Here is an 8,107-nt window from a genome sequence, read left to right as displayed (position 1 = left end):
GGTGTAGTGACCTCAATATATTTTTATGTGAAAAAACTTTTGAGCTAAAAAAAAAAAACAAAAAAACGGACACTTAGATAAATATACAAGGAGACACATTTAAATCTAGTGCATATATTTGTTTATAATATCTAATGTTTTAAATTCAAGGTTTTAGTAATGATATGTCTGTTTATGTACATTTAATCATGTATGAAACAGTATAAGAATTTTATATGTAGTAATCATTTTCTGATTAGTTTCTGATAAGTTTTCATATTTATATATAGGCTATAGATACAAGATAACTTCTTGAATGTATTTGCATTCTTTGTTTAACATATGTCTCTGTAGATGTGTGGTCATTGGCATTCTCATGCTCTCATATTTTCATACGTAGTTTTTTGTTATATATTCACACACATGAATGTTTATGCTTATTGTTCCTTATCTGGAGATACACGTTTATATGGACACGGATGTTTGTTTATAGTTACATCATTCCACTTCACATTTTTTCACCTTTTTTCATGTTATTTTCACGGTAGTTCATGTTTCTATTTATAATAGAAACACGGGTCCCTTCAGGTTATTTGAACATACATGATCCTGACATGTTTGATGTTCATTGCATTGCCTTTCATTTCATTATTATTCTTTTGATTTATATTGTTTGATATTCCAGAATTGGCTGCACTGCCTACATCACCATAATATAATCACTAATTAATTCCACATTCCTCGTCACACACTTCCCCATGTATTTTGTTTTAGTTTGCACTGCACTCATCCATTCACTTTTTTGCCATCTCACACAAGTTTTTTTATTCCATTTTTTCTTGTATCCACACATCATATACACTTCACTTTCTCTTCCTCACTACCACCACAATCACTCTCTCCAATAAAAAAATTTTAATTTTTTTCCCCTTCCTTTTCCTCCCCTTTTTTCCCCCACTTACTTCCCTTCCCCTTCTCTCCTCCTCCATCCCTCACACGTCATGACCCACTGTATTTTCCCTTCCCCCCATTATCCCCCTTTTTTTTTTCCTTCCCAAATTATCACACCTGTAAACCTTTATCAACCAACATTTTTTAATTCGTTAAAACACAGCATTACCTCCAGATTCCCCAATTTAGTTAAATTTTTACATTTATAGATACTATTACATTAATTCACTCATTGATTACTATAACATCTATACGCTGTCGGCTGTAATCAATATAATATAAAAATATAAAATTATTTTCTAACTTTAAACAACACACACCATATAGGATTTAGCTGCCCACCTATTACTCCCAATACTTCGGTATTGAAATTATGTAATACCTTTTATTTACGTTAAATACAACACACTTATAGCATTACCATTTGATGCCTTGACCGCAGGTGCCTGTCTCCGCAACCCTCCCAGGCATTTGGGATTATTCTACAATGACTCCTCGTAAGCCACGCATGAATTGGTGGGCTTGCATCGCTGGTGTTCCGGCTGACCGGAGACTTCCAGTGGGATCAAGTGGAGGGGGGAGATCAGAGGACCTCTGTTTCAGGAGGTATCGCACAATACAGTGTGATTGGTAACTATATAGACAAAGTGTTCAATATATAGCATTTCATCTTGTGGTTATGTCCATGAATTTCAATATATGTATAAATATTTCTACAGCTTATTAATCCTCTGATGACCCGGTGGGGTCAAAACGCATCAGTATTCACTCAACAGCAACTTTTTTTAGCGCTTGTTAATCGTGCAAATTGTGTTCTTGCCTGTATTATTGCTTTTATATCTCCTGTACCACAGTCCCTATTTTATCATCACGTTTTGATATCATGTCATTAATAAAAATCCAATTAATCTTCAATCATATGTAGTATTTTTTCCACCTCTTTGCTGCTAAAAAAAAACCCCACACGGGGGACTTTCTCCTTTTTCATATTTATAATATATATCCTTATTTTCACATTCTACTTTATATTAATGTTTACATGAATATATTTTTGTATTTTTATTTCAACACATATGCACTTTGGTTTAATATCCAACATTAAGTATTTTTCATTTTTTGATTATATTCAATGGATGTTTCAAATGTTTTTGGCTCTTAGCCGATAGCATTTTCCAAACATATATATTTTCATATATATATATTTATTTTTATGCAAATCCATTTTTGCTTTTAGAATACTTGGTGGTGCTCTCCCATTTAACCATGTTAGTTATACATTAATCAACCCACTTCACCTATCAATTTACTCTAATTAGAGTAATTTATGCACAGGTTTGGGTCACATGTTCAATAGATATCAGTGTGTGTGTGTGTGTGTGTGTGTATATATATATATATATATATATATATATATATATATATATATATATATATTCAGTTAATGTTTGTGGTTCTTTAGCTATGAATAAGCACTTTTGAAAGTGTGAAACGTTTAAGCTCCTGTGATCTGTTCTTTGCTGTGGCTTGTACGTTTGATTACCTCCCTTTTTTTTAATAAAGGCATTTGATTTTCAGTGCAGCTGTCCAGAATCTTCCCTTTATCCAATTACCTATGCTTAGCCAGCACTTGCTGTTTCTACTCTGAGAGCTACATTTCCAGACACCCTTCCTAGAGTGGCATCTCTTTTATTTATATATAAATAAAAAAATTATCCATACGGCGCTTTAACTGACAATTGTGCGATGCTGTACCCAAACAAACTTGGCATCCTTTTTTTTTTCCCCCCACAAATAGAGCTTTCTTTTGGTGATATTTGATCACCTCTGTGGTTTTTATTTTTTGCACTAACAAAAGAGCGACAATTTAAAAAAAAAAAAAAACACCACTACAAAAACAAATTTTTATCTCAGTTTACATCGATATGTATTCCTCTACTTTTTACCAAAAATATCGTAATAAGTGTATACCGATTGTTTGCGCAAAAGTTATAGCGTCTACAAAATAGGGGATAGATTTGTGGCATTTTTATCATTTTTTTTTTTTTTTAATACCGTGATCAGCGATTTTTATCAGGACTGTGATATTGCGGCAGACAGATCAGACACTTGACACATTTTTGGGACCAGTGACAATTATACAGAGATCAGTGCTATAAAAATGCACCGATTACTGTATAAATGTCATTGGCAGAGAGGGGGTTAACACTAGGGGACAATCAAGGGGTTAACGGTGTTCCTTAGGCATGTTCTAACTGTGGAGGGGGAGAAAATGGGACTGACTAGGAGAGAGACACTGGTGTTCATACTTGGTATGAACACACGATCTATCTCCTCTCCCCTGAGAGAACTGGGATCTGTGCGTTTGCACACACAGATCCCGGTTCTCGCTCAAACACAAGCGGTCGCGGGTGCCCGGCAGTCATCGCGCCTGCCGGGCACTCGCATCGGCTCTGGTAGCATGCCCCCTAGTGGTCAAAAGGCGAACCGACATAAGGTAACGTCACTTCACCCAGGGGAGCCAACCTGCCACAATACAACTGCTGCGGCTGATTGGGAAGGGGTTAACACTCTTTTAGTCTGGATTGCTCAATTCTGAACACAGCTACATCCCCAGCTATAAGAGGGTGTGCACATTTAACCACTTAAGGACCAAGCCTCTTTCTGTGATTTGGTGTTTACAAGTTAAAAACTTTTTTTTTTCTAGAAAATCAATTAGAACCCCCAAACATTATATATATTTTTTCTAACACCCTAGAGAATAAAATGGTGGTCGTTGCAATACTTTGTCACACGCAGCAGTCTTACAAGTACACTTTTTTGGGGAAAAAAAAAAAAACACTTTTTTTAATTAAAAAACGAGATAACAGTAAAGTTAGCCCAATTTTTTTTTTTTTACATTGTGAAAGATAATGTTACGGTGAGTAAATTGATACCAAACATGTCACGCTTCAAAATTGCGCCCACTTGTTTAATGGAGACTTTTAAACTTAAAAATCTCCATAGGCGACGTTTAAAAAAAAAATGCTACAGGTTGCATGTTTTGAGTTACAGAGGGGGGCTAGAATTATTGCTCTCACTTTAACGATCGCAGCGATAACTCACATGTGTGGTTTGAACACAGTTTTCATATGCGTTCGCCTCTGGATGCAAGCTCAGCGGGAAAAAAACTTTTTTTTCTTCTTAATTTAAATTTTACCTTTTATTTTTACACTGTTCTTTTAAAGAAAAAAAAAAAATTGTGTCACTTTTATTCCTATTACAAGGAATGTAAACATCCCTTGTAATAGAAAGAAAGCATGACAGGACTTCTTAAATATGAGATCTGTGGTAAAAAAAAAAAAACAAAAAAACCTCAGATCTCATATTTACACTAAAAAGCAATAAAAAAGTAATTTAAAAAAGTCTCTTTAAGAGCTATGGGCGGAAGTGAAGTTTTGATGGTACATTGTACCACCTCTACCAATTCACAAAAAAACCACACAAAAAAAAAAAAAAAAAAAAAAAAAAAAACGCAGTACACATTACAATTTATTAAGGCAACTCCAGCGTTGCTTCTGATTTATTTTGCCCTCTCCGGCTCTTCCCCGCTGAGGTCTTCTAACCCTCTCCAGTTCTTCTCCCTTGTCAAAGGGGGCTTCCAGATTCAGATAAGCCAGGGTTGTCAGGAAGAGGCCCTTGTCCCCATCAAGATGGGGGCAAGGTGCTTCAGGGTGGGGGGCACAGGGCCCCCCTGCCCCAAAGCACCCCCCCCCATGTTGAGGCCGTGCGGCCTGGTACGGTTCAGGGAGGGGGGGGCACTTCAAGATTATCAGAGCACAAGTCGCATGCCAAAGTCAGATCAGTTATGACAGAGATCCGACTTTAGTGTTATTCAATGGGCTGAATTAGGATCAAAGTCGGGTCAAAGTAGTGCAGGGAGCATTTTCAAAGTCGGACCAGTTAAGATGGCTCTCATAGGGACACATTGGATTTTCACACGTCATACGACATGAGCTCCCAATGTTTGTCGTACAAGTGTGAACCCAGCCTTAGGCTACTGATAATGCAGGTGGGGCTGACAGGGCCAATCATGATCAATCCATAGAAGTTCACTGTGTGTATGGCCAGGTTAGGAGTTAGAGCTGCAGGATTAATCATCAAGAATCGTTATTGCAATTTTTTCCGTTACGAACTTGGTAGGTGTTTCAGGATTCTTGCTATGCAAAGAATTCTCTCTGCTCTTCTGAAACCACAGCCATCAAAAGAAAGGAAGAAAAAAGAAACGGGCAATCTGCCAAGACTCACAACATTCTTTAGCAGTTTAACTTAAGGATAAACATTGTAACAATTTGTCAATGGACTAGACTTTGTGTGTAAATGAAGTTTAACCACTTAAACACTAAACCTTTTTTTGACATTTGTTGGTTTCAAGTTAAATTTTTTTTTTTGCTAGAAAATGACTTAGAACCTCCAAACATATATTTCTTTTATTAGAGACCCTACAGAATAAAATGGTGGTTGTTGCAATATTTTATGTCACATTGTATTTGCGCAGCGGTCTTTAAATGCAATTTTTGGAAAAAAAAGAAAAACGCAACACACACCCACACACAAAGTTAGCCCAATTTTTTTTTGTATAAATGTGAAAGATTTTACGTCACGAGAATTGTGAGAGAATCGTAATTTTTATTCTAAGCAAAAAAATTGTGATTCTCATTTTGGCCAGAATCATGCAGCTCTATTAGGAGTGCAGAAAAAAAAAAAAAAAAAAGGGTCCATAACAAAAAGGGATCCAAAAACCATCAACGTTAAAGCATATCCAAATACAAGAACAAAAAATTAACAGTATTACAGTGTACCTGTACTTAGATGTGGATGTTGCATTTGTCCCCCCCCCCCCATATTTACTTTCACACGGTAAACCTGCCTCTCCCATACTGAACAGTGTTGTTAACTCACGACAGGGAGTGTGTTACGGCTACGTATCACCTCCTATTTTTTTGCATTTGTCAATTATAAAAAGTGCTTTCAAATGGTAGATTTCACAAATCAAAAGGGAGAAAATTAGAAACATGTTGTATAGTTTAATTTGTATGTAAACTCAAATTATCACGGGATGCCTTGAAACATTTCACACAGTCATGCTTACTCACATACCTTCTAAGGCTCGATTCACACCTATGCATGTTGCTTTTGAGCGTTTCTGGAGGTTTTTTTTTCATGCTTGCCACGTTTTTGAGCAGCGTTTTTGCCGCGATTTGCGTTTTTTTTTTTTTTTTACAGTTTTTTTTACAGTCTTAAAAAAATTAAATAACTTGCGTTTTTGATGCTTGTCCATTGAATTCTATTACATGCAAAACGCTGCATTTTGCATGAAAAAAAGTCCCTGACCCTTTCCAAAAATGCAGAGAAACAAAAAGGCATTGATGTGAACATGTTCCATAGGAACCCATGTTAAAAAATTCCCATGCATTTCTGCAAAATGCATCAAAAAACGCGCTAGTGTGAATGGAGCCCAAGTGTGCAAAATTTGTTAAGGTATGCTGTGATAATCGTTGTGTAGCTTAACATGGGGGTAAATGCTTGGATCCAAGACAAGGGTCAGCTGTCTCCTTGCTAGCCTAAGTCGGACTGCTACAGAGGAAGGGGAGGCACCCTGTCCTACCTCATAGCTAGAAAATACACACACACACACACACACACCAACAAATAAAAAAAAAAAAAAAAAAAAAGTTAGTTCTTAAAGCAGAGTTCCACCCAAGAGGGAAGCTCAGCTTATCTGCCCCCCCACATGGGAGGGGTGTCTGGTACCTGGTTTTCAGATTTACTACATATACCTGTGAACAGCACTATTCTTCCCTTTCTTATCTATAACACTCCGATGGACAATAGACAGGGACAACATAACATATAACCACCAATCAATACAGTTCGATTAAGGGGAGTAAAATAGGTACCCTTTGTCCCGAAAATACCTTACCGATCAAGGAAGTCTGATAACTCAAATGTAAGCAAAAGGCTTACCTCAGCCGGCTGATTATCAGAAATTCCCGGATCGTCTCAAGCTCCTCGTTTCGGATACTCAGGGTCACCTGGAATCCCCTCCTAAGGCAAAGCTCGCCATGCATGACTCGGTTAAATTGATGATAGGCAACTCCTATCCTCATATTGATTAGTGGTTCCAAATTAATAATATCTACTGCAGTAGGGAACAGACACAAAAGATACGCTCAGCATCTTTCCAAATTACTGTTCTGCCTTATTATGACGCAATTGAAGGTTTTTATGCACATGATTACGTAGGTATCACATTAATATTACAATTGTAGGTTTATGGTAACAAGGGGCGTTACATAGGCAGGCTAATTCTAATCAGGACTCGAAAGAATGTAAACATTTACTGAAAACATTATTAGTGCTGTGTGCACAGTGAGGGCAGTGTGCAATACATACAAAATACAATACAATTATATACAGAACTTACAAATTTCCATTACAGCAGGTACCCATCCCCACTTCCAGGAAACCTCACCACAGCGAGATCTTGGTGGCAGCACCAGAGAGTAAATGGAAACATTGGCTGGGGTGCCAACATCGCTGGATTCCAGGTCAAGCAAGTGTCCTTATATTAAAAGTCAGCAGCTACAGTATTTGTAGCTGCTGACTTTTTTTTTAAACCACTAGTAATCTCATGTATGATTACACAAGGATAAGCCAGCTATAATTACATATGGGAAACCCTTTGGCATTTAAATGCATTAGACTGCGCATCTCCCTGGTGTCAAAAATAAAAATAACAAACACCAACACACAACGTATTTTACAAAAGTAAAGGAAATTTTAATTATGAAGAAAATGGGGTCAAGCTACATCATGATGTGGGCATACAAGGCTTTTAAACACATGTTTTTATCTTCCATGCTGGTGAAATAATGTGAACACAACTGAGTAAGCAAAGCCATCATAAAATAAGACTAGTTAAATTCAAGAAATTAGGAAAGCTACTTCCTGTTTAGAAGGCTCATTAAAAATTAAATAAAAACACAAAAAGGAGGGGGGAGGGGGCAAAAATATATAAAGATGCACTGCTATATGCATGCAGAATGAGCCACCTCAAATGAATCTTCAACCCAGAAAATACTGTTTGTCCACCTAAAGAAAAACAAGAGAGATTTATAGTTATTTTGACATCCTTTAA

General features: G+C 36.8%; 1 protein-coding gene across 1 annotated transcript in view; it reads right to left on the bottom strand.

Annotated features, from left to right (window-relative positions):
* Positions 1–7,725: 7,725 nt before the first annotated feature.
* Positions 7,726–8,107, bottom strand: part of LOC141107162 (heterogeneous nuclear ribonucleoprotein D0-like) — a 27,232-nt gene continuing 26,850 nt past the window's right edge. Inside the window, 1 exon segment of the mRNA XM_073597912.1 lies at positions 7,726–8,061. The gene's annotated coding sequence lies outside the window, so the exon portion shown is untranslated.

Source organism: Aquarana catesbeiana, linkage group LG01, assembly GCF_042186555.1.
Source record: "Aquarana catesbeiana isolate 2022-GZ linkage group LG01, ASM4218655v1, whole genome shotgun sequence".
In the NCBI taxonomy this organism is placed as follows: domain Eukaryota; kingdom Metazoa; phylum Chordata; class Amphibia; order Anura; family Ranidae; genus Aquarana; species Aquarana catesbeiana.
Note: the sequence above shows the minus strand (reverse complement) of the source record. Positions and strands in the feature narration are given on the sequence as shown.